Here is a 24,116-nt window from a genome sequence, read left to right as displayed (position 1 = left end):
GTAGACTGATACAGCAGGAGTGGGAGCCGTTTATTGTAGGACAACAGAGGTATTTATACATTCCACACAGCTTATCTTAATTAACATAAAATAGATACAGCAGTCAACCAATAAGGAATCGCCACACTTAATGGCTCGCTGGCCTTACTTCACAAACCGCTCCCTCTGGCAATATGCCAGGCGCCATCCAGACTTGTTCACAGACTCTAACACAAGAGCTGCTTTCTTTTCCTGTTAACCTTCCTTTTCTAAGGTTTGCTTTAGGAAAAGGTGTCTACTGGGATCTCTTGCTGTCTGATCCCAGAATTGATTTTAACTGGATCAAAGTGTTGTAAGGAACAGACTATTGGTGGACATCCAGATTTCCAGGACTGAAGGGTTCCTTTTACCAGATGTTGGAAGCACTGCTAGCAGACAGCTCTTAGGTGTTTTTTTGGGGTAAGTGCCTAAACTGAAGACAGATGCTTTCCCCTAGTTACTTGTCTTGGGTCAGCCTAATGACTGGTTGAAGTAAGGCTACCGAGGCTCTGCTTGTAGTGCTGCGGAAGAGCTATCCTCTGTTAGTTAGGACTCCTTCTAAGATCAGCTGAGGACTTTGTTGAAACCATATCACAGTCCAACAATTTCTACCTTTGTTTAATTCTGCTTCCCTCCTTTCCCAAGAGTGTCCCTTATAAAATTCCTGTGTTCTGATCATAGAAGTAGGAAGATCCTGCTTCCTGGTGAACCCAACCTGCAATACCCACTCAGTCTAATGACTGAACCCTAACAACCGATTCCTGTGTTCTGTCTCTGAGTCTTTGTTCTTAGCTGGTTCTTTGGCTTGGCCTTTGAAGCTTCTTGAAAAGTTGGGAACCCATATTTCTCGGACTGTCCTCAATGATGGAGTTGCTGTTTCTTGTTTGACTACACATACCTGAACTTGGAATTTCACATCAGCTAAAAACACAGGTCCTGCCAGACCCAGTGGCGCATGCCTGGAATCCCAGAGGCTGGGAAGGCTAAGGCAGGAGGACAGTGAGTTCAAAGCCAGCCTCAGCAATAGCAAGGCACTAAGCAAGTCAGTGAGACCGTCTCTAAATAAAATACAACATAGGGCTGGGGATGTGGCTCATTGGTTGAGTGCCCCTGAGTTCAATCCTTGGTACCAACAAACAAACAAACAAAAAACAAAAAAAAACACAGTTCCTCCCACTGTGCTCCATCGTTCTAAATGACCATCACTTAACATTCTTCAGCTCATCACTGGTCCTCTTAAATCAGCCCTCTCTAGGTCTCACCCCTGGTTACTTCTGGGAAGTCCTTTTGTGGTTCATCCTGTTTACTCCTCTTCTGTTACCACTTTGGTCTTAGATCTTGTGGATAAGTGGGGGGAAGACAGACTTTCCTCTTCTCACACACCCTGTGAACCCGGCTTCTTGGATAAGACTGGGAAAGGGTTACCACATGAGAATGAGGACAAGTCTCCCTAAGAAATTAGCCATCTGCATGACCTCCACAGAAATAGCCTTCACTACATGGTGATTTGCAGATTGGCAGAGTTAAAGAGAGGAAACATCTCTCTAAGCTGTAATCATCACAAAACAAGCTGTAATTTTGGAAATGGGTATGTGGAAAGGTGTTATATGTTATCACACTTCGGAAACTTGTAGTCAGAATGGAATGAAAGCAAAGAAGAGTTAGATGAAAGACAGGGTCTTTAGATGGGATTTGGACTTTGCAGAAAATTTCATGACCGATAGACCCAGCTAGGAAAAAGCTCATTATCAATGTTTAACTTTTTCCCCCTAATACTAGCATCTGCCACCTAGTTTTCTTTGTCGCCATACCTTGGAGCGAATCATCTTGTTCAGAATATATTCTCACATTCTAGGGCAGGCAGATAAGAGATATTACAAATATGTTTTAATTATAAGGCATTAACATTGAATATAGAATATAAGCATTTTTTTTTTTTTGTACCAGAGAGTGAACTCAGGGCCACTCGACCACTGAGCCACATCCCCAGCCATATTTTATTTATTTAGAGATGGAGTTTCACTGAATTGCTTAGTGCCTTGTTTTGATGAGGCTGGCTTTGAACTTGAGATCTTCCTGCCTCAGCCTCCTGAGCTGTTGAGATTACAGGTGTGCACCACCATGACCAGCTTAGAATATAAGCTTTACGTACCAAATTAACATCAAGTTTTCTTCTCATGGACTCCATAAAAAGGCGCAATCTCTATTCTATATCTTCCCCATCTAAAAAGTGTGCACTGCACATTAGGAACTTAATAATTATGTTGGCATTTTAATTCCTTTAAAATCCACGTGGTTTTTAGGAAACCCACTTTAAATATAATAGTATAGATAGGCTAAAAGTAAAAGAATAGAAAAATATATGCCATGAACCTACTAATAATTAAAAAAAAAGCTGGAAGAGCTCTATTCATGTTAGAAAATGTAGACTTTAAAGAATGGAAAATGAGCAGAAATAAAGAATTATGCTACATGATGACAAGAGGGTCAACTCAGCCAAAAAGACATTTCTAAATATGCAGGTTCCCTTACAAAAGTGTTTCAAAATACCTGAAGCAACGGGTGATAAAACTGAAAGGAAAAATGGACAGATTAGACTTAAAAATGCAGTTGACACTTTAACTTCATTTTCTAAACAAGAGTGAAAAAATGCACAATACCCTTCACAAAGTTGGATCTAATTTAAATTTAAAGTGTTATTCTACCCAACAAGAGTAAGATACACATTTTTCTTAAGTTCATGGGGAACATGTGGCATCAGAAAACAAATTTAAAATTTTTAAATAAGAATTGAATTCTTACAAATTTTGTTCTCCATCTTCATATTATTATATTTAATGTGGTTTTTCTAAAAACCACAGAGATTTTTGAGGGAATTATAATCCAAGCAATTAATAACATGGTTAACTGGAAAATCTCCAAGTACTTGAGAAATAAGTATCATGCTTCTCTGCTATTTATTAATAAATAATATTAACAATCCAAGGGTCAAAAAGGCATTCTCAAGGAAAATCAGAAAATATCTCGATAAAGCAAAAAATGAAAAATAAGGTAGAAAACATTGTGAAACGCAGCTAAAGTGGTACTTAGAAATGCATAGCACCCATAGGTCATGTTTGGTGGCTGGGGCTGTAGCTGTAGCAGTGACAGAGCACATGCATAACATGTGTGAGGCTCTGGTTTGATCACACACACACAAAAATAAATAAATAAATAGTAAAATAAAGCATCATGTTTTCACTTGCTAGGACTATTATACAAAGTACCACAAACTGGGTGGCTTAAACTATAGAAGTGTGTTGTTTCACAGATCTGAGGCTGGATATATGGAACCCAGGTATTGACATGGTTAGTCTTTTCTGAGATTTGTGAGGAGGCCTCTTTCAGGGCTGTCTCCTCCGCTTATCCTAAGATCCCTGAGGCTCACTTGGTGTTCTCACTGTATGCATATCTGTGTCCAGATTTCCCTCTCTTATCAGGGGAAAGAAGCACCAGTCATTGAATTAGGGGTCCATCTTGCTGCATTATGAGTTGATGGTAATTTAATTAATTTTAGAAACGCCTTATATCCAGAGAAGGCCATAAATTCCAGATACTGGAGGTTAGAATTTCAATATATGAATTTTTGCAGGATACCACTTAGCCTATGAAAACTTACGTTAGAAAATAGGATCTCAAAGCAACAACCTAAGTTTCTGCCTAAGAGGTTAGAAAAACAAAAAGGGGAAAAAATAATAATAAAGATAATAGTGAGAAATCAATTAAATGGAAAACTGTAACGATAGAGAAAAACAATGAAACCAAAATCTTATATTTTTGAAAAGTTCCATATAATTGTTATGCCTCTAGTCAAATGTTCAAAGCAAAAGAGAGAATGTGTAAATTGCCATTATCAAGAATAAACAGGAATATCACCAAACACTCACAAACTTTAAAAGGATAACAAGAAAATATTACAGTTTTAAAGAATATGAATTTGCCCATTTAAATGAAATGGAATAATTTCTTTAAAGTTAAAAATTATGCAAACTCACCAAGAACAAACCTGAGTAGAACTATAACTATTAAAGAGACTGAATTCATAGAAAAACAAATGGAACTCCTACAAAGGAAAACTCCAGACCCAATGGTTCCATTGGCAATGAAGAAATGGCAATGTCTACTAGATGGTAAGGAGGATTCCCAAGGGTAGAGATTCCTCTTTCTCAGTTGGTCTGCACCCCATTGTTTACCCAGTCAGGTATGTAACACTGGAGTTATAGACAAGACCTGAACTGTTGGTCCATAGTGGATAAAAGGGAGGTTTTGTTCACCCAGAGAATTTAGCCCTCTTTGTAGAACATGATCTAAAATATCAGGGACCTTGAATTCCTTCCTCAAGGGATCCTGAAGAGGTCAGGTTCTCCCTGGACCTCTTCCTTTGTGTACTGCTAAACTTGCGATTTATTTGTAGAAAATATGGACAGAGTTTTTGGACACGAGTAGAGGAGTCCCTACCAGGGTGCAGGAAGATGTTTGTAGGGCAGAAGGGAGGAGGAAGTGACAGAAGAGGAGTGATAGTCTTCTGTTGAAAGCCAGGAACTGGGGGCTGGCTCTTCTTGCATCACTTTGTTCCTGTGGGGAATTTCAAGGGGATTAAGAATGCAACACTTAAATCTGCAGACATAAGTGCAGAAGAAATAGCTTATTCAGTCATTTATTAATTTGATGTGTGACTTTTAAATAGCTAGAAGTTCAGTTAGCTTTCATTGATGTGACCAAAAACCTGACGCCAATAATGTCAAGGAGGAAACATCTATTTGGGCCTCCTGGTTTTGACTGCATCACCCCGGGGCCTAAGGTGAGCAGAATATCATGGTGGAAGGGTGTGGCAGAGGAAAGCAGCTCAGGACATGACAAGGAAGAAGAAACAGAGCAAACTCTGCTCAACAGGGACAAAAATCTATACTACAAAGGCATGTTCCCAATAACCTACTTTCTCCAGCCACACCCTACCTCCTTGCATTTATTACCCAATTAATCCATATCAATGGATTAATCCACTTATTAGATCACAACTGTCATAATCCAATCATCTCACCCGTGAATGCTCTTGCACTGTCACACACGAGCTTTGGGGGAATACCTCATATCTAAACCATAACAGCTAGACGTTTAGTAAATGGCATTCATTTGCACATTGTCCTGAGCCCCACAATGTAACCACCAAGATGGGTGGGTGAGCAGGGACTTTGTCTATTTGCCATAGTTTGAATTCGTATTACATTCAGTGTCTGGCACAGTGAACACACAATAATAATTTTGAATGAATGCATTGTTGATGAATGAGTGACTGTAATCCTCATATCATCCCTGGAAGTATCCCAGAAAGAAAAATGTGACAATGATAATTGTCACTATAACGGGTAGATAAAAGGTGATTCAAGAATGAAAGTCTTTTAGGATGTTAGACATAAGCAAGTTGTTTTCTGCTCTGACGGCCTGTGTAGAACTCAAGTCTATGAGCACATCTCAGAAGATCCTTCTGCTCATTAAAGGACTATCACATGCTGTATTTCAAGAACACCAGTCTAAGTCACTTGGTTGTAACTGATTAAGCCTCTGCAGTGGGCGTCAATCTGGAGAGGATGCAGTTATGACTCAGATGTCTTCCCTGCCCTCCAGGACTTCCTTCAGTGTCTATTATGTCTGTAAATGAGAGTTGACTCTCAGAAGAAACTGGCTCAAGAATGACACATAAACTTTTAAGAATCTCAGTTTTGAAATAAGTGATGAAGTTCTAAGGAGAAAACTAAAATTGAGAATATGGTGTGAGAAATTTTAGTGGTTGGACATGTTTGACTCATGCTGATAAAAATTCTTTATTTACCATTTGAATTTAATTGAAAGACCAATTTAATAAAATTTCAAGCTAATCATGTCCTTGTAACACACAGTCATGGCTATGACTCCACTTTATGATGAATTATTCTGAGAAATCTCTTTATCGAGGGGAAAATAGAGCAAACCAGCAGTTTAATTATTTAAAAGAACATTGGAGCAATTAAACTTTTTCAACAAATACCAGGAGTAAAACAGAAAGACAGAAAGTAATGCATTAACCGTTTGTCATTCAAATGGCTCATTGAGTTTCCAGCAATCATATGCTATAAATTGGATGCTTATGTCATATGCAAATGTAGTGCTTAGGAAAGATCAAAAGCAAACTTTCACAGAGCTCATTGTCTTATAGTATTTATTGATGAAGCTACATAGAAGCAATTACTTTACCAATATCTCATTTATTTTTTTTCTGTAATGTAATGTTTTTCTTGGTTCTCTACTATTAAATAAATGGCAATGTTTGGCAGCTTACTTTAAAATGCAACAAACTGATAAGAGAATAGTGAAACAAAATATACATTTGTTTATTTTTGAGTTAAAAATTTTTTCTAGAATAAGACAATCAAATACAAGGTATTGGGTTCTAACATGAAAATAATATTTAACATGTGTTTACTTCAAGGAAGACAGGACAGATCTATAGAATTGCCATTATTGATTAATTGGTTAAAGAAGGCCTTTGGTCTTCATTAGACATGTTTATAAAGGAAAACTGGAAAAAAATCCTCTGGACTTCAAATCTATTATTACAATCCTTCTTTCATTAGGATGGAACTATGGAGAATGGAATTTATAAATTGTTAAGTACACATAGTGGTATGCTAGTTTAGTAGTAAAAGTCATGGGGAAAAAGAGTTCTAAAATTAGGAAAAGAAAGAGTTCTTAAATTTTAACATTTAAATGTTATTGTTGGCATAAGAAGTGAGTCGAGTTAATAATTTTCCTATTGTAATTATTATCCAGAATTTGTTACTTAGTTTACTGTGTGGTTTCTAAATATGTGCTGTTTACTTTTACAATTTACATTTACTCATTCCTCATAGTAACAACAGACATAAAAATATTAGAAAAATGATGTAAACTTTTTAAATGTCCTATTTGCTTAACTTACTTTGAAATATGCCTATTGCATTTTTACTTATGCTATTATTTTTTTCTCTCTCATATTTATTTTTTTCTCTATAGTATTTCTTTCATTATAGTCACTTGAAATATTGTGTAAGTAATTTATTTTTCTTTTTATCACCTGGGGATATTAATAAGTTCTTATGTTTTCCTCTGCTCATAACACTGTCTCTTTTCTTCAGTGTTTCTTTGTTTTATTAATTTTATCTCCAAATTCCATGGGTTTTTCATGCCTTTTTATCCTTCATTCTGGGAAACATAGACTAAACTGCCATTTGGAAAAACTCTGAGTGTTTTCTGGGGGGTGGGACAGGGTGGTGGTGATGATGAGGGGGCAGTAGCTCTTGTTAACTGGTGTACTTTATTATAAATTGATCAGAAGAGACCTAGGCATTTATTTGTGGAACCACTAAGGTTCAATAGCAGTAGGTCTTGGAGAGTTTTCACCTTGAGCTGACTAGTCTGGCTCGTTTTCTGAGAAGAATCCTTCAATCTTCTATATAAGTGTGTGACATCCAGCTGACTTCTGGGGTCCTGGAGTTGGGGAGGGAAGCTAGGGTCTCTCTGTTCAGCAGGCAGATTTTCACTTAATCTCTTTTTATTTTCACCCCAACCTTCCTGTGTATTATACTCTCAAGGCCTAAACTTTCTTCAATTAAGGATTTGAGAGAGTGAACAGTTAAGTTTCTTCTGGGGTAGGGAAGGTAGGTCTCTCTCTCTCTCTCTCTCTCTCTCTCTCTCTCTTTCTCTTTCTCTCTCTTTCTCTCACACACACACACACACACACACTCACACACAACACATTTGTGTAGTTTGGTCATTTTAATGGTATATAAAAAGTTTAAAAATAATCAATGATAGTTCAGTGATGTGCCACTTAAAAAAAAAAAAGTTTTATTGAAGGGAATAACTAGAAATCAGAAAAAAAATCACAGCAAAAAAGGTCATAGATTTTATGCTTTGGAAGCATGAAAATTTAAAGAACTATTACTGGTGGAGATTTGGGAAAAAATAAGAAAAGTAATTCAGCAATAAGGTCAAAGAACAGTACCTTACCCTCTCCCAGGCCCCAGGCTACGTGAGTTTAAGAGAGAGAAAAGCAGCCACCACTCAAGAGGGTTCTTAAAGAAACCCCATCTCTTTAGGGTTAGCCAGATGTCTGAGTTCTAGAAGGATCAGGACATCTGAAAAAAGGAGCTTGAGGAAGTAGGGAATTTTGTTGATGCCAGATGAGATATTCCAGAAAGCATATGGGAAGGTTTAGGAGCTCAGTAAGAAGTGAAAACTGGGTTAAGTTATGATATACAGAGTCCTGGTGCTAATGTATGATGTACATAATGATTAAGATCATGGTGGGCACAGTAATTAAAGGATTTATCATGGTAGCCTATGGGGAAAATAAGTGATCTGTTCAAATAATAGGATTCATCTCAGGTCTGGTTTCTTGTACCATTGGGACTTATAAGATAGGTGGTCTGTGGCTGTGAGCCCTAAGCTAAGAGCACTGGGGGCCTCACGAGGACCTTATGTTCAGAACCATATTGGGCTCCATGGGCATCCTTTATAGACCAAAGTAAGTGGTGTGATATCCAGAAGATCTCCACAAACTCTGAGGCCTCCATCTACCCAACTGTGTCCTGAATCTGCCATTAGAGATGAGTAACCCCCAAAAGTGTGTCTGGCCCTCATTTCCCTCGCCTATAAAGTGAGGGTGTTGACCTACTTCAGTGCTTCTCAAACTTTTCCATCACCTAGCTCCTGGAGAGGCCTGCAGGGGTGGCCTGAATAAGTTAAACATTTATCACATTGTAGCTTACTATCCAAACTGAAGTTGAAATGGGGAATATTAGCTTTGCCGTGTGATAATTTCTTGACATATTAATTGGATTTTACTTTTCTGCTGTAGAGAACCAATACCAAGATACGGTGATATGTGTTATGTTTCCTGTATTTTTTTTCTCTTCTGTTTCATGAATGCTGCCATATCCTTGTCTCTCCTACCTCATGGGTGCTGAGGGCCATTACCAAGTAGGTATTGACGCATCGTAATCCTTGCCAGTGTACCCCATGTTAAATGGACTTGCCTTGGAAATTTGCTGCGACCTTGCTTGTGTGTTTGAGAAAGATGACCCTGCTCAAGGTGATCGAGGGTGGATCCAGGTTTGAGGAAGTATCCTGCAGGTTTGAGGAAGTATCCCGGTCCTTGGGCTTAGGGTGTTCCCGGTTTAAGGCGTTTCCCGGTTTAAGAATATGGGTTTTAGGGAAGTTGAGGTTGAAGATTATTGCTGCTGGGATTAGGGTGTTCCTGTTGCTTGTTCCCGTTGAGTTCTCGTGAGATTCAAATGGGATTTTGGAAAAAGCCTCGTGGAGTAGGTGAAGTGTGCGGCAGAACGAGACGGCCCCTGAACGTGTGTGGAGGCTGGTGTGAGATCCGGAATAAAGAATTGCTGTTTGAACCTACAGAGCTGTGTGGTGGCTCGTGATTCTGTGCCAAGCCGAGTCATTGGCACTTGGCCTCGGCATTTGGTGGTCCGTACGTGGGATGTCTGAAGCTTGGGGGTAAGTGAATTTGCTCGCTCCTGAAGGAGAGCAAAAAAAATGGGTGACCATTTCAAAAAACAATGTGTTCTTGTTGTGATTTATTTTGTTTTTATTTCAAGTTGCCTGTTCCTAGAACTTTCTCAGGCAAACTGGGGAAAATGGTTGACTCAAGGTTTGAATTTGTTCGCCTCTGAGGAAGACAAATTGTTAGAGAAAGGAGGCACCCCAGTAAGACCAAGAACAGCTAGGGCATATGTTGATACAATACAAAAATGTAGCCCATGGCTTTTTACAGACGAGTTATTAAGTCTATCAATGGGACCATCATGGTATCCTGTAGAAGGATTTTTCTTCAACAAGAAAGAGATGGCTAGTTCTGTTTACTACATTTGTCTAAGATCTTGGTTTTTACAGACATCTGATTAATTACCAAGCTAAAGTGTTAAAATATCAACCACTAAATATAAAATCAAGTACTCTTTACTTATTAAGTTCCATAAGGTAATATATTTAAACATTATGTGTGTTTTCATAAATTGGTAAATGGGAAAAAAAAAGGTTTAATATTGCTTTGGTCTGTGTCTTTGCTAAAACAATACTAAGAGTTAAGATTCTATCATGTGTAATTTATATACAGAGAGTGTAAGAAGTTTCAGTTGGGTTTCAATTACAGTATAATAGTACCTTAGAAAACATGAAAATATTTCATCTTATTAAAGTGGAGTAATTTGTCTAAATCAGAAATTTTATAAGGGTTGTTTTAGAATGTGAATTTATAAAAAGGGTTAATGGTTAAAAAAGAGATAAAAAGATTCAAGATGTGGAAATATATTTTAATATAAAAGGTTAAAGGAAAAAGAAATGTTTCTAGATGAGATAATCTCTGTGTGGTAAAGTAAAAAGTTGTAAAATGCCATTTAAAAAGATTTTGAGGAAACTAGACTTACTTTAAAAGCTTAAGAAAGGAAGAAAGAAGAAAAAAGGTATTTGTACATGGCAGATTGAGACAAAGCTTCTTAATGGAGTAAAAAAAAGAGCCTTTGGTTGAAGGGCAGCCATGTAAACTAACATTTAGCGATTTAAACAGAATATAAGCCTCATTTAAAAGAGTAAAGCTGTAGGTGGTGAAAAAGTACATTTAAAAGTACAGTATACATGATAAATGAAAGGCTTTAAAAGGTTAAATTGAAGGTGGTCGAGATACCTTCTTGGCGGAAAAAAAGATTGCTTTGCTCATCAAACTATTAAAACGTACTTATTAAAGCAAAAAGAGGGAATTGGAAAGGGGTATATATCCCCCAAAGATAAACTTAAAATAACCCTTTTTACTCTAAACTTTCTAAATTTGGATTCATCAGGACTTAGTGCTGCGGAAAGACATATGTATCCGAAAAATGTACATAAGCCTAAGGTACTTTGGAAAGATATTCTAACAGGACAATGGAAAGGTCCCGACCCAGTTATTGTCTGGAGTAGGGGTTCCGTTTGTGTGTTCCCACAGGGAGAACAGCAGCCGATTTGGATTCCAGAGAGGTTAACCAAAACAATTTCTACAGAAAAAGAAGATGATTTGACTGAAATCCATAACAGCTGATATCCAGAGCTCCAGCTTGGCTATTCTTACATCTGCGACAGTGATTAACCACGGTGCTTTTTTTCAATATCTATTTTATTATTGCATTTTTCCCACATCATAAAGTTCTATTTTATTTTTTGAGCTCATACAAACCTAGGTTAATGTTTTTCTGATCAGTTTTGTTTTTTGACTGTGTTTTATTTTTTGACTGTGGAGTTTTTAAACATTGCAATGGAGATTTCACTTAGGTATAGCTACAAGGCCTTTACTTATTATTGTCTTATGTGTTGTATGTTATGTGTGTACTGTTTTGTGTTGCATGTCAGTATGTGTGTATGTCCATATTTTTATTTGAGGAGCGCTCATGAAAAAATGGATCCGAATTTTTTTTTTTTTATTCACGTGATTTAAGTGGTTTAATCTAAATTAGGTAAACAGCTGTTAATGATTGTTTTCAAAGGTGGTTAACAGATCTGTTTGCTTGCTATTGTTTTTAAAAGTGATTAACAGATCTGTTTGTTTACTTTCACTTTTCCTTTTCATTATATTTAATAATTCTGTTCAGGATAATGTCTCTTTAACATCATTGCCAGAATTCCCATCTCCATCCCAGTGCCTGTGAAGACTAAGAAAACCAAACTACAGCTTCTATGATCACAGTAAACTGTATAAACTGATGCATCAATGAATATAACTCAACAAGTAATGCTCAATCAAGGACTTGATTTACTTTGGGAGGAAATGGACATATTGATAGACTCTTCCACTTTGAACTGCCTGCAGAACTTGCCTGGACTATATATCAGTTGCATGCATTGTGAACTATCGTCTGGTGCAGCGAATTGTGGTACTGCTGGCATATTTTTGCTGATGGTGTCACCAGTGATGCAATTTCCTTGCCAGCGCACCCCATGTTAATTGTGGTAACACTGGCATCTTTGCTGATGGTGTCACCAGTGACGCAATTTTTCCAAAGGAGCCGTCAATTGGCTTGGTGTCTTGGCATTTCTGTGTCTTCCTCCCTTCTACTAGTGATGGTCTAAAATTTGGGGGCCAACAGAGGTGAGGCAAGAACCTCACCCCCCCACTGGTGCTTAGGCCTATCCACAAGCATGGCTGAATGCTGGACCGGTAGTCAGTGACGGGTTGATCTGGTTGCAGTGGATTCAACCTAAGACAGGAAGTTGACGCCCAAAGGTCAGCTCTCCCATGACGGGTAAGAACCACATGTTGAATTGGACAACCTACCAGGCACGGTCCTAAGCCACATTGCTTGTTGTTTAATTAATCAGAAGGGGGGAGATGCTGAGGGCCATTACCAAGTAGGTATTGACGCATCGTAATCCTTGCCAGTGTACCCCATGTTAAATGGACTTGCCTTGGAAATTTGCTGCGACCTTGCTTGTGTGTTTGAGAAAGATGACCCTGCTCAAGGTGATCGAGGGTGGATCCAGGTTTGAGGAAGTATCCTGCAGGTTTGAGGAAGTATCCCGGTCCTTGGGCTTAGGGTGTTCCCGGTTTAAGGCGTTTCCCGGTTTAAGAATATGGGTTTTAGGGAAGTTGAGGTTGAAGATTATTGCTGCTGGGATTAGGGTGTTCCTGTTGCTTGTTCCCGTTGAGTTCTCGTGAGATTCAAATGGGATTTTGGAAAAAGCCTCGTGGAGTAGGTGAAGTGTGCGGCAGAACGAGACGGCCCCTGAACGTGTGTGGAGGCTGGTGTGAGATCCGGAATAAAGAATTGCTGTTTGAACCTACAGAGCTGTGTGGTGGCTCGTGATTCTGTGCCAAGCCGAGTCATTGGCACTTGGCCTCGGCACATGGGCATTTTTAGAGTGTAAAAGGGAAGCTAATGAGTGTCAACCATTCTATCTATCAAAAGTCTAAACTCATGCAGAACTGAACTCTGAACTGTGGTTGATGTAGGATTGAATATTGCAAAGTTAAAACATCATGGGCCATGAGAGAAATGGTATATTCCGACCTCCCCACTACTCCCACCAATCTGGGAGACTGACAGAGTTTGGGGTCTATGTACAGTATTTAGGCTCCACCCCTATTGGGTACCCAGGAGACTGTGGTGCACACCAAAGGCTTTACCTTGGTTTGGTGCTCCGGAGTCAGGGAGATTCCCACATATAAGCTTAGCTCTATCGCAGCAAATTTGTTGATTTCAAGAGACCCCAGGGCCTTGAACAGTATCGTGAATAACTGTGAAGGACTAAAGATGAACAATTCTTTTACCATTTGAGGGACATCATAGAGTACTCGCAGATTCTTGCATGGCTTTAGAGTGAACCCTACCAGTTCTTGCTCAAATTTGATTTTGTGCCAGCTGCACTAGTAGTGCTGAGTCAGGTTTAGCCCTGTGACCTTGGTAAACTCTCTTGGCCTTTTTTGCCTCATTGGAGAAATGAGAATTCAAACCATTTTCATATGGTCATATGAAATGAAACATAATTCTTTTTTAATTAGGCAAGAGATCCTACTCTGAGTTCTCCTCACCTCCTTTCCCACCAGGTCCTAATCCCAAACCTGCTCCCCAGATCAACCCAAGCAGTTTTACTTGACTATTACACTGTAAGTGGGGGATAAGCATGCTATTTATCAGCCCCCTTTTATGTTCCTGTGTTCTGAAGTGCTGGGCTTCATTCTGAGCATTAAACCTGGGAAACATTGAATAATTCCTTTGTCCTTTCTCCTAGAATACACAACTTAAAAAAACAACAACCCAAATAATCAACTTTTAAAAAATGAAATGTTCTTTATTTTAAAAAAGTTTCTAAGTGGAGCTTAATAACATTTTTAAGAATCAGAAGAAAAGCTCAGAGTTTAAAAAGCGGTAAGAAGTTAAAATTAGTAAGTTTTCATAAACAGTAAGTTAAAATAATATTTTTTTCTCCTTAAGCAAAATACCCTGAAAGAAATTCTTTGCTTTTTTTATGTACTTCAAAATGAAGTTTCCCAAACCTTAGTGCCAAAAGCATTTATGACTTTGAGGAGAGTAAAAGGAGGCTGTGGGTTGACATCTCTTCATCAGTCCACCAGGCTTGTTCCCTATAGGAACTAGAGATGCAGCCGCCTGTAACACAAAGCAGGAAAAATAATGGCTCACACATCCTTTAGAAGGCTGAACTCCTTCAAATATGGGTTTCCTCTGCTTACAGCAAATTTAGGACTTGAGTCCCCATTTTGATACCAACATCATAGCCATTATGCTATGTTATGATTGGAATTTACTCAAGATTACGTAAAGTGATGGTTAGAATTTTGATCTGGAGACTACATCAAATTTTGTCTTATTAGGTATTAAAAGGAGAAATTATACATCATCATGGAGCTTTTATGAAAACCCAGGCCTTGCTTCCCTTAAACTACACAGCTGAGTGTGGGAGGCCACCCTGCCTGTGAGCTAAGCCTCCCCTCTCAGCCTTGAGTAAAGGGGGTGTCTGTCTGGCATCGCACCCCACCCTCTGTGTGAAGCAAGTGGCCTTCACCTTCGCTGGGCAAAGAAGTTTGCTTCAGCTCTGGACTTGAGTGTTACTCAATGGGATTGGGCAACTCTCCCTTTGAAACCTTATCCCTTGCCTTATTTGGTGTAGAATATTCTACGGAAAACCCTTTGTTGTCTTTTCCTTATAAATAAAGTGATTCTGGGTGTACTCGCTTGATTGCCTCCAGCATGGAAGAGGACCCTGAGGTCACAGTGCTGTCCAACATACCCCCTCCGTGCCCCGCTGCCTTGTGAACAAATTACTTCCATGACCATGTGTTCTCTTCACTGCCAGCCCAAACCACGCAGAGTGATCCCAATTCCATCGCCCGCTGGACATGGTGCGCCGGGGACCTTGATGAATGCAGATCTTAATGGAATAGGTCTGCAGAGGAGACTTGAGACCACTCTAACCACGTCCTGGATGATGCAGATATTTCTGGAGACTTTCCAGTTTACCACAAACAGAAGATATTACACATTCATGGAAAAATTTCTAACATGTGCTAAAAATAAAATGTTTTCCCCAAGCAATTTCAAGAGAAGTATGCAATTACCTCTAACAATTAGCAAAACAAATAAGTGCGTTCTAATGAAATCCTAAATGTTATGGAGGTTTTAAGGAATTGGGTGTAACTTTGTTGAAATTAGAGGTTTTAAGGTAGGAAAAATCATACCGTGTCCAGCTCAGGAGCTTGGGGGAGCATGACAGAAGAGAGGACCTGGCATATGGGCAGAAGGGTAAGATTTGAACACTTAAAATGGAGAAGCCATCACAACAACTGATAACAATGAGAGTAATAGTAAATATATGTATGTTGACCAGCCACTGTTATAAATCTTTTACATGTACTCTCAAACAATTCTATAAATGAAGTTCTTTTAGTACATTGTTTTATGGATGTGACTGGCAAAACTGGGGCACAGAGAGGTTAAGTAATTGTCCTTTTCGAAAGTTACCCAGTTAGTAAGTAATAGAGCTGGTATATAGGCAGGCAGGCAGGCAGGCAGGCTTCAGGTTGTATGTTGTAAAGTACTCAGCTATACACCAGAGGATGAGAAATATCAAATGTGTATGGGCAACAGATTAATCCACCTGGGATAGAATGAAGAATGCATAAAATACAGAGAGTAGGTGGGAAATGATGCTGGGAAGGGAGCCACAGAACAGTCAGGATGTTGGTGGGAAAAAAAAGTTAAGAAATTTAGATGAAGACAGTAGGTTAAAAAAGCCTTTAATACAGAGTTCTCACATTGGCTCATTGAGACAAACTCCAAGCCCCGTGTGGTGGTGCACACTTATAACCTCAGGCGGCTGAGGCAGGAGGATATCAAGTTCAAGACCAACCTCAACAACTTAGAGAGACCTAGAGGAACTTAATGAGACCCTGTTTAAAAATAAAAAGTAAAAAGTGAGGGAGATATGGCTCAGTGGTTAAACACACTGGGTTCAATTCCTAGTTCCCACAAAACCAAGAAACAAAAAACAAACAAAAATATCATATATTTTATCATATACCCCAAAGTGGTGGCCAATAATACTTCAAGCACATTGGTCATGTACAGACCTCTGTCTACACAGGTGTTGATTTCAACAGAGTTGTATCCACTTCCTTACTCTATCATTGGATAGTTGTCAGGTATTAAATAAATGAAAAGTTGAGGAGGTTATTGAAACAATGTAAACATGTTTATCTTTTTTTCATGGTCTAATGACTTTTGCAATACATATACACACATACATGCACCTACACAAACACACAGATTACTACATTTGTTGGAAGGAGCTTCAGAGAAAAGAAAATGTCGTAGTTAGACTTCTGAATGACATTAAGTGGCCCTCTGGTTGACACACAGGAAGCTTTGAAAGAGACCTAAAGGCAATGCCTGGGACTGAAGAAACAGTGATTTGTGTTAATGTTAAATGTCTATTTGTGCAAAGGGTGCAAATAAGGGGCTGCTGCCAGTTAGCATTCCATTATTCTTATAGCCAGGATAAAAATGGGGTAGCTCCTTTCATTCTGTCCCTGGTCTTTTTGCCACTGATCTTAAGGGAAATCAAAGGGCTGAGGGTTGTATCTCCACATTCTACTCTCCCAGGTCTTTTCCTTCCTTGTCATCCCAGCCTGACATCTGGCCCTTGCAACCTTTCCATTTAAGAAGCATGAGGAGGAACATTAGTAATAGAGCAGAGCAGTTCAGAAGCCCTGAAGCAGGGAGGCTGCTTTCCTATTCATTTAGCCCTTGATACACTCCACACTAGGGGAGAAATATTTACCTTTACTGTAGGTACAAAAAGTGCATGGTGTAAGGGGAACAGCATCCCTCTTCCCAAGCAGGGCAACTGTTTAGGACCACACTGTACCTGTGTACAGTCCATTCTGCCAACTTAAAATATCTTCTCTCATTTTCTTTTCATCTTGTCTTATCCTCAGATTGATACTGAATGGCAACCAAATGCAAACTTGTGGATGTCTCAGTTGTGAAGTTTCTCCTCCTAATTGCAATCTTAGAGTATCTTGGAGAAGCACCCCTGCCCTGTTCTGGTGAGCTCCTCTGAATTGTGCTTGATGATCCCAACATGGACACCACTTTGAGTTGGACTTTTGCAACATCAACTTCTCTCCATCACAGGGAGTTGGCTTCTGCAGTGAATAATATAATCATACTATTACTTGATCAAATTCTTAGACTTTCACTCATTTTGCTAATAGCATTATATACATTATTTCAATCTCTATTTATATGCATTATTTGAATCTCTATTTTACAGATAAGACTGAAGCACAGTGCTAATAGAGTATCAGCACATGTTGTTTAACACCATTATCATTTTAAAAGTTATTTTATAACGTTGTGATACCATTTGATCTAAAGTACACAAGAAATTCACATTCTCATGTCAAAGACAGGCACATCACCATATAGATAAAGATGCATTTGGAAGGGTTGTGATGAAAATATTCACAGATCCCATGGTCTGAATGTCAGTGTCTGTCTCAGATTCATATGTTGAAATCCTAACCCCAATGTGAAGGTATTAAGAGGAAAATACTTTGGGAAAGTATTAGATTGGAAGGGCAGAGCTCTTATGAATGGAATTAGTACTCATTAAAAGAGGTCCCTGAGAGGTTGCTTGCCTCTTCTACCATGAGAGGACCCAGGTATAAAAAGCCATTAGGAACCAGGAAACAGGGAAAGAGGTCCTCAACAGACACTTAATCTCTCTAGGTCTTGAATTTCCCAGTGTCCATAAAGCAAATTTCTATTGCTTATAACTGTGCCCTGCCCCGTCTATGATATTTTATTATAAAAACCTACATGGAAGAGAGTCTGGTGACTCAGATTGGAACAGGGATAGGGGAAGGGAGTGGAAACTGTCAGCCTACAGAATTTGGAAGTGTGGACAGTTTAGTTGTAGTAATAAATTGGGAGAAATATGTGCATTCAGTTTGCAGAAGCAAAGATACTATATTCTTGCAGTAGTTGGGCAGTATATTAAAATAAATTTTCTTTTTCCAGATGCCAAGTTGTTTAAGTATTCTTAGTGATATCTATCTATCTATCTATCTATCTATCTATCTATCTATCTATCTATCTATCTATTCTGGAGATTGAATCCAGAGCTTCAAACAAGCCAGGTAAGTGCTCTGCCACTGAGCTACATCCCCAGCCCCTCTTACTGATTTTTAAAATGTGTCTTTTTTTTTTTTAAATGCATGACTGAGAGAAGTGTATTTTCACCTACTACTGCAGGATTTGCCTTTTCTTTTTGTAATTTAGGTAATCTATTGTTTCCTTTACATTGAAACATATTATCAGATGAATACAAATTTAAAATCATTACATCTTTCTCTTGAGTTGCATCATCACGTTATGATATGTTCCTTTTGACCACTAGCAATGCTTTTACTTAACATCCATTTTGTTTGCACACTCATGGGTCACTTAAGAGGAGGGAATACATTCTGAGAGATGTGAGATCAGGCAATTTCATCACATGAATGTGATAGTGTGTACTTACACAGATTAAGGTGGCTACAATGTCACCAGGCTATGTCATCTTGTGGAACCTCTCATCTGCAGTATATTGTTGACAGAAACATGGTTACGTGGTACAAGCTTCTTTAATAGAGCCACAAAAACTTCTTTTTTTCTTGGTTAGTGTTTGGGAGATATGAGATTTTTTGTGTGATTTATCCATTCAAGTTTTTAAAAATTGACTGTATTTTAGAATAGTTTTGGAGTTATAGAAGAAAATTTCAAAGATAATACGGCAAGTCCCTGAAAACCCCACAGCCAATTTCTCCTATGATTAACATTTTATTTTAATGTGGCACATTTGCTACAATTAATGAACCTATATCCGTGCAGTATTGTACACTGAAGTCTGTAGTTTGTTCACCATGCCTTACTTTTTATTTAATGTCTTTTTTTTCTGTACCAGGATACTGTGTGGGATAACAATATATTTTGTTGTGAGGTCTCCTTGGGCTTCCCTCGACTTTGACAGCTTTTCAGACTCTCCTTTCTTTGGAAATTTGGCAGTTTTGAGAGCAGTTATAAGGTATTTTGTTGAATGCCCCTCAGCTGGAATTCTTGTGATGCTTTTTTCATGATTAGACTGGGTTATGGTTTTTTGAGAAAAAGATCACAAAGGTAAAGTGTCATTTTCATTGCACCATATCAAGGACACATACTGTCAATGGGACTTATTGTTGATGTTGACTTTGATCACATGGCTGAGATTTTGTTTGTCAGGTTTCTCTTCTTTTTTGAAAAATTGCCCTGTCTCTCCTAACCCTTCTCCAGCTCTTTGAGGGGATGTTAGGATTTGCATTCCAACCCAACCTTCAGGAATGGGTGGGGTTATACTCAACTCCCAAAGAGCAGAATAGCTATATAAGTTATTTGAAATTATTTATTATTTTCCCTCACTTATTTATTCCACCATTTGTTTGTACCTGTGTGGATTTTTGAACATTTGACACTTGGGTTTATAATCCAACCTATTTTTAAAGTTATAAATTACTTAATTTAATATTTTTTATTTAAAAAATTGACAGGTAAAATTGCATATATTTATTGTGTACAGCATAATGTTTTGAAGTATACATATATTGTGGAATAGTTAAATCTAGCAAATTAACAAATGTATAGTTATCACATAGTTATCATTTAATAGTGCAAACACTTAACATGGACTCCCTTTGCACTTTTCAAGAATATTATATTGTCATTAACTATGATCATCATATTGTACAAAATATCCCTTATTCCTCTGACATGACTATAATCATATTACAGCTGTCTCCACTACAAGTGCTTTTGACTGACCTGTATGTTCTTTTGCCAGAAAGCCATCAATTTAATGAGGCCCTAAGAAATTCAGTGAGGTCCTGTCTCAAAATTAAAAATAAAAATAGCTGGTGATGTGACTCACTGGTAATGTGACCCTGGGTTCAATCCCTGGTACCAAAAAAAAAAAAAAATCTGGGTACTAGGTGTGCTTATTGCCACTAGGTTATTGTTCCCTGTGGGTCCTCTCAGCAGACAGAGCCTGGGAATATACACATATGCAAACAAAACTGTGTATTACTCATATCTATAAATATTCAAATATACTCATAATCAGCTATATTAAGCTAAGCATGAGTGTCCAACTTGAATCTGTTACTGTATATATCCTTCTAGCATCTTCCTCTTGCTTATCTCTAAACTTCACAACGTTAAGAAACCTAGTTACTACCATCCACCATTCATGGACTCAATTGTTCAATTTCAATATCATTACATAGCAGCATCAAAATTATTAACTCATGCACACACTAGGGGAAAATCTTGTCAACCTGAGTACAGTGATTATGTCTAGTTTATTTTGCTTTTAGTTTCAAAGATTCTACTCATTTACAAAATTACTTAGATAAACATCTGCCCACCTTCCCCGCCTCCAGTCAAATTAGTTTATACACTGTTAGAACAGTTGGATTTTTTCTTCATATTTTACATTTCATCCTGGGATTCCTAATATATTAAATTATTTTTAAAAATTTGCATGCATTAAGGTTTACTTTTTGTACTATAAATTTCTGTGGGTTTTTATCAATGCATAGTATGATGCATTCATTATTCTATTAACATCTAAGAATGGTTGCATTACTCAAAAACTACCCTGTGCCTCAATTATTCAGTACTCCTGCCCTCCTTCTGCACCTCTAGAAACCACTGATCATTTGACCATCATTATAATTTTGCCTTGTTCAGAATGTTTTATAGGGAAAGCATACAAACTTTTTAAGTGGTTTTATTTCATTTAGCAATACAACATTTAAAATCCATCCATTTTTTGTTGGATATCTATTATCAATTACATTTTAATTAAAAATTTATAGTTGCCCTAGTGTTTGCATGTTTTAATAATCTAAGTTCACCTTCAAATAACACTGCACCACGTCACAAGTAATACGGGTACCTGATAAGAGAAAATTCTTATTTTCTTTCTCACCCCTGTGTCTCACCCCTGTGACATTACTGTCTCTCATTCCACTGGTCTGTATTCTATAATTACTCAACATATTGTTTATTATTATTATCTTAATGAATGATCTTTTAGTACATAAAAATAAAAATATTTTATCTGTAACTATTCCTTCTTACTTTTATTTATTACTTTTGCAACACTCATTCTGTCTTCATATAAGATTATTTTTGATATATATTATTCATCTTCTCCATGAAGAATTTCTCTTCACATTTCTTCAGGACAAATCTGTTAGTGATCAATTCCTTCAACTTATATCAATTCATATCTACTTTTGAAGGATAATATCACTGAATATAGAATTCTAGGTTAGTGTTTTTTTTTCTTAAATTTTTTAGTCTGCTCTCTTCTTCCTTATATGCTTTCTGATAAGGAGTCTCCAGTATTTTATTCTTATTCCTCTGCAGATTCCTACTAACTTTGCCTTAAACTTCTTTCAAGATCTCTTTTGTGTTTGGTTCTCTGCAGTTTGGATATTACATGCCTAACTGTAAATCTTGGAGTGTTTTGTTTTGTGTTCTCTGAGCTTTCTGGATCTGTCATTTGGTATCTGCAATTTATTTTGAAAGAGTTTCAGTTATCATTATTTTAAATAGTTTTTCTGCTCCATTTTTTCTTTACCTTCTCGTATTCCACAGAACTAGATAGATGACAGATTATCTGTTCAATAATGGTCCCTTAGAATTGTAGTGGAGCTAAAAACTCCTTTCACCTAGTAAGTTGTAGCCATTTAAACACCATGGTACAATGCACTATTGTGTGTTTGTGGTGATGCTGGTGTGAACAATGCATGTGCATAATATATACATTATACAGTACATAATACTTGATGAGGATAATAATTGACTATGTTACTGGCTTATATGCTTACTGTACTATATATTTTATCATTATTTTAGCATGTACTCCCACCTTTAAGAAAATATTGACCATGCCAGGCCAGCAGCATTCTCAACACATCTTGTGTTGAACACATATCTTGATTGCATGAAGAGGCCATGTAGAGTGATTGACCTTCACCATCTAGATCCCTTAATGATAAATTTCTCAAAATATATGCACCTTGTTAAGTGATGAATGATTGAATTCTTTTTTTTTTCTATATGTGTGCACTGAAAATTGAATCCAGGGGTGCTTTACTACCAAGCTACATTTTTAAAATCCTTTTTTAAAAATAGATGTGATTAATATTTTAAATCTTTTTTAACTTTTTATTTTATTTTTTAAATTTTGAGGCAGGGTTTTGTGAAGTTGCTGAGGCTAGTTTAAAACTTGTAATCCTCTGCCCTTCTGCCTCAGCCTCTCAAGTCACTGGGATTGCAAATATCTGCCACCATGCCTAGTGGTTGCATTTTTGACATCATGCTATGGTCCTTAGCTATTCTGGAGGGTTTTTTTTTAACCACTGAATTTCAGTTTGGGAAATTTCTATTCAAGCCCACTGGCTTTCCTCTGCTCTTTCCAATCTAATGATGAACTCATAAAAGTCATTCATTTCCATTACAGTGTTTTATTTCTGTTACTTCCCTTTGATTCTGTTTCGCTTTCAATCTCTGCTTACATTACCTATCTGTTCTTTTTTTTCTGTCTACTTTCTATTAGAGATTTAAAATATTAATCACATCCATTTTAAATTTCCTGATTGAGAATTATCATGTCTGTGTCATGTCTGAGTCTGATTCTGATGTTGGCGCTATATTTTCCTACCATTGGTCCATTTATTTTTGCCTTTTGGCATGCCTTGACTGTTTTTTTTTTTTTTTTTTTTTTGGTAGTTAAAAGCTGGAAATTATGTAACAGGTAGGGTGGGAGGAGGTAGGTAAATAGAACTTCAGTGTGATATTTTATGTTAATCTAATTGTTAGGCATTGTTAATATTTATAGTCTGTAGAGGTGCCTCAAATTCCTTTAGTGTTCTTGTCTCCACACTCTCTGGACTATCTGGATTTCCCCAGAAACTCCTTCTTAAATACAGTCCATGACTTGCAGTTACTTCAGCAGTAATCCATTGTTATCCCACTGGAATCCTGTCGGAGTGGTGACAAGGCAGGTTGGATTCTTTAGTTTTATGATTAAACTTCCATTTTCTAGTAGTGCTGCTTCACTACCTGTGAACTGTGACCTTTACAAGTATTTCCTGACCTTGCCTCACTTTCCAAATACCACCCCTTAGGTGGAGAGGGGTAGGGTTGGGGTTGGAGAAATGCTTCTTCCCAACATGACCTGTTTTTGGTGAAAGTAAAGTCTTAGCCTCTTCACTGTAAGTCTTTGTTATGACAATGTTCTGGGTCTTTTTGCAACTCTTGCCCTCTTCCTACCAGAGCCTACCAGAGACACAGAGGATCCTTCTCAGCTCTTTCCCAGAAGAACTTGATGTGCTTTCTGCAGGCTAAACCTATGAAAGTATGTTTAATACTGTGCATAAAAATGTGTAAGACCATGTCTTCACTCTCACCCAAGCCCACACCAGCCTCTAGGAGTGGTCAAACTTACTGTTTAAATAATCTTTCAGTTTATGGCTCCAGAAGTTTCTGGAGCTCATATTAGCTGTGAATCCCTAGATTCATGTATTTCTCCAGATTTTAGAAATCACTATTTCTCCAGTGGAAGAGTTACTGAGCTTAGTTCAACTTTTTCTTGTTGTGCATAATGAGAATAGGTATTTATTTTCTATTCATTTAGTATCAACATTTCTCCACCTAATGTTTTAGAAATTTCTTTTCTAAAAATCATAGAATTACTTTAAATAATCTGGAGTATTTCCAAACTCACATTTTATAGAATTAAAAATATGTTTTTAGCTAAATCTATCATTTTATTATGCACTTTTATTCCTTTAAACTTTTTCTAGATTCTTCTCATGTTCCTGTCTTTTGAAGTATTATGCATTTATTATATATACTACTGGGTAAATTTGGCAATGCATCCTTAAATAATTTTGT

The sequence above is a fragment of the Urocitellus parryii genome, chromosome 3 (assembly GCF_045843805.1).
Source record: "Urocitellus parryii isolate mUroPar1 chromosome 3, mUroPar1.hap1, whole genome shotgun sequence".
In the NCBI taxonomy this organism is placed as follows: Eukaryota; Metazoa; Chordata; class Mammalia; order Rodentia; family Sciuridae; genus Urocitellus; species Urocitellus parryii.
The sequence above is the reverse complement of the archived record's forward strand: the minus strand, read 5'-3'. Positions refer to the sequence as shown.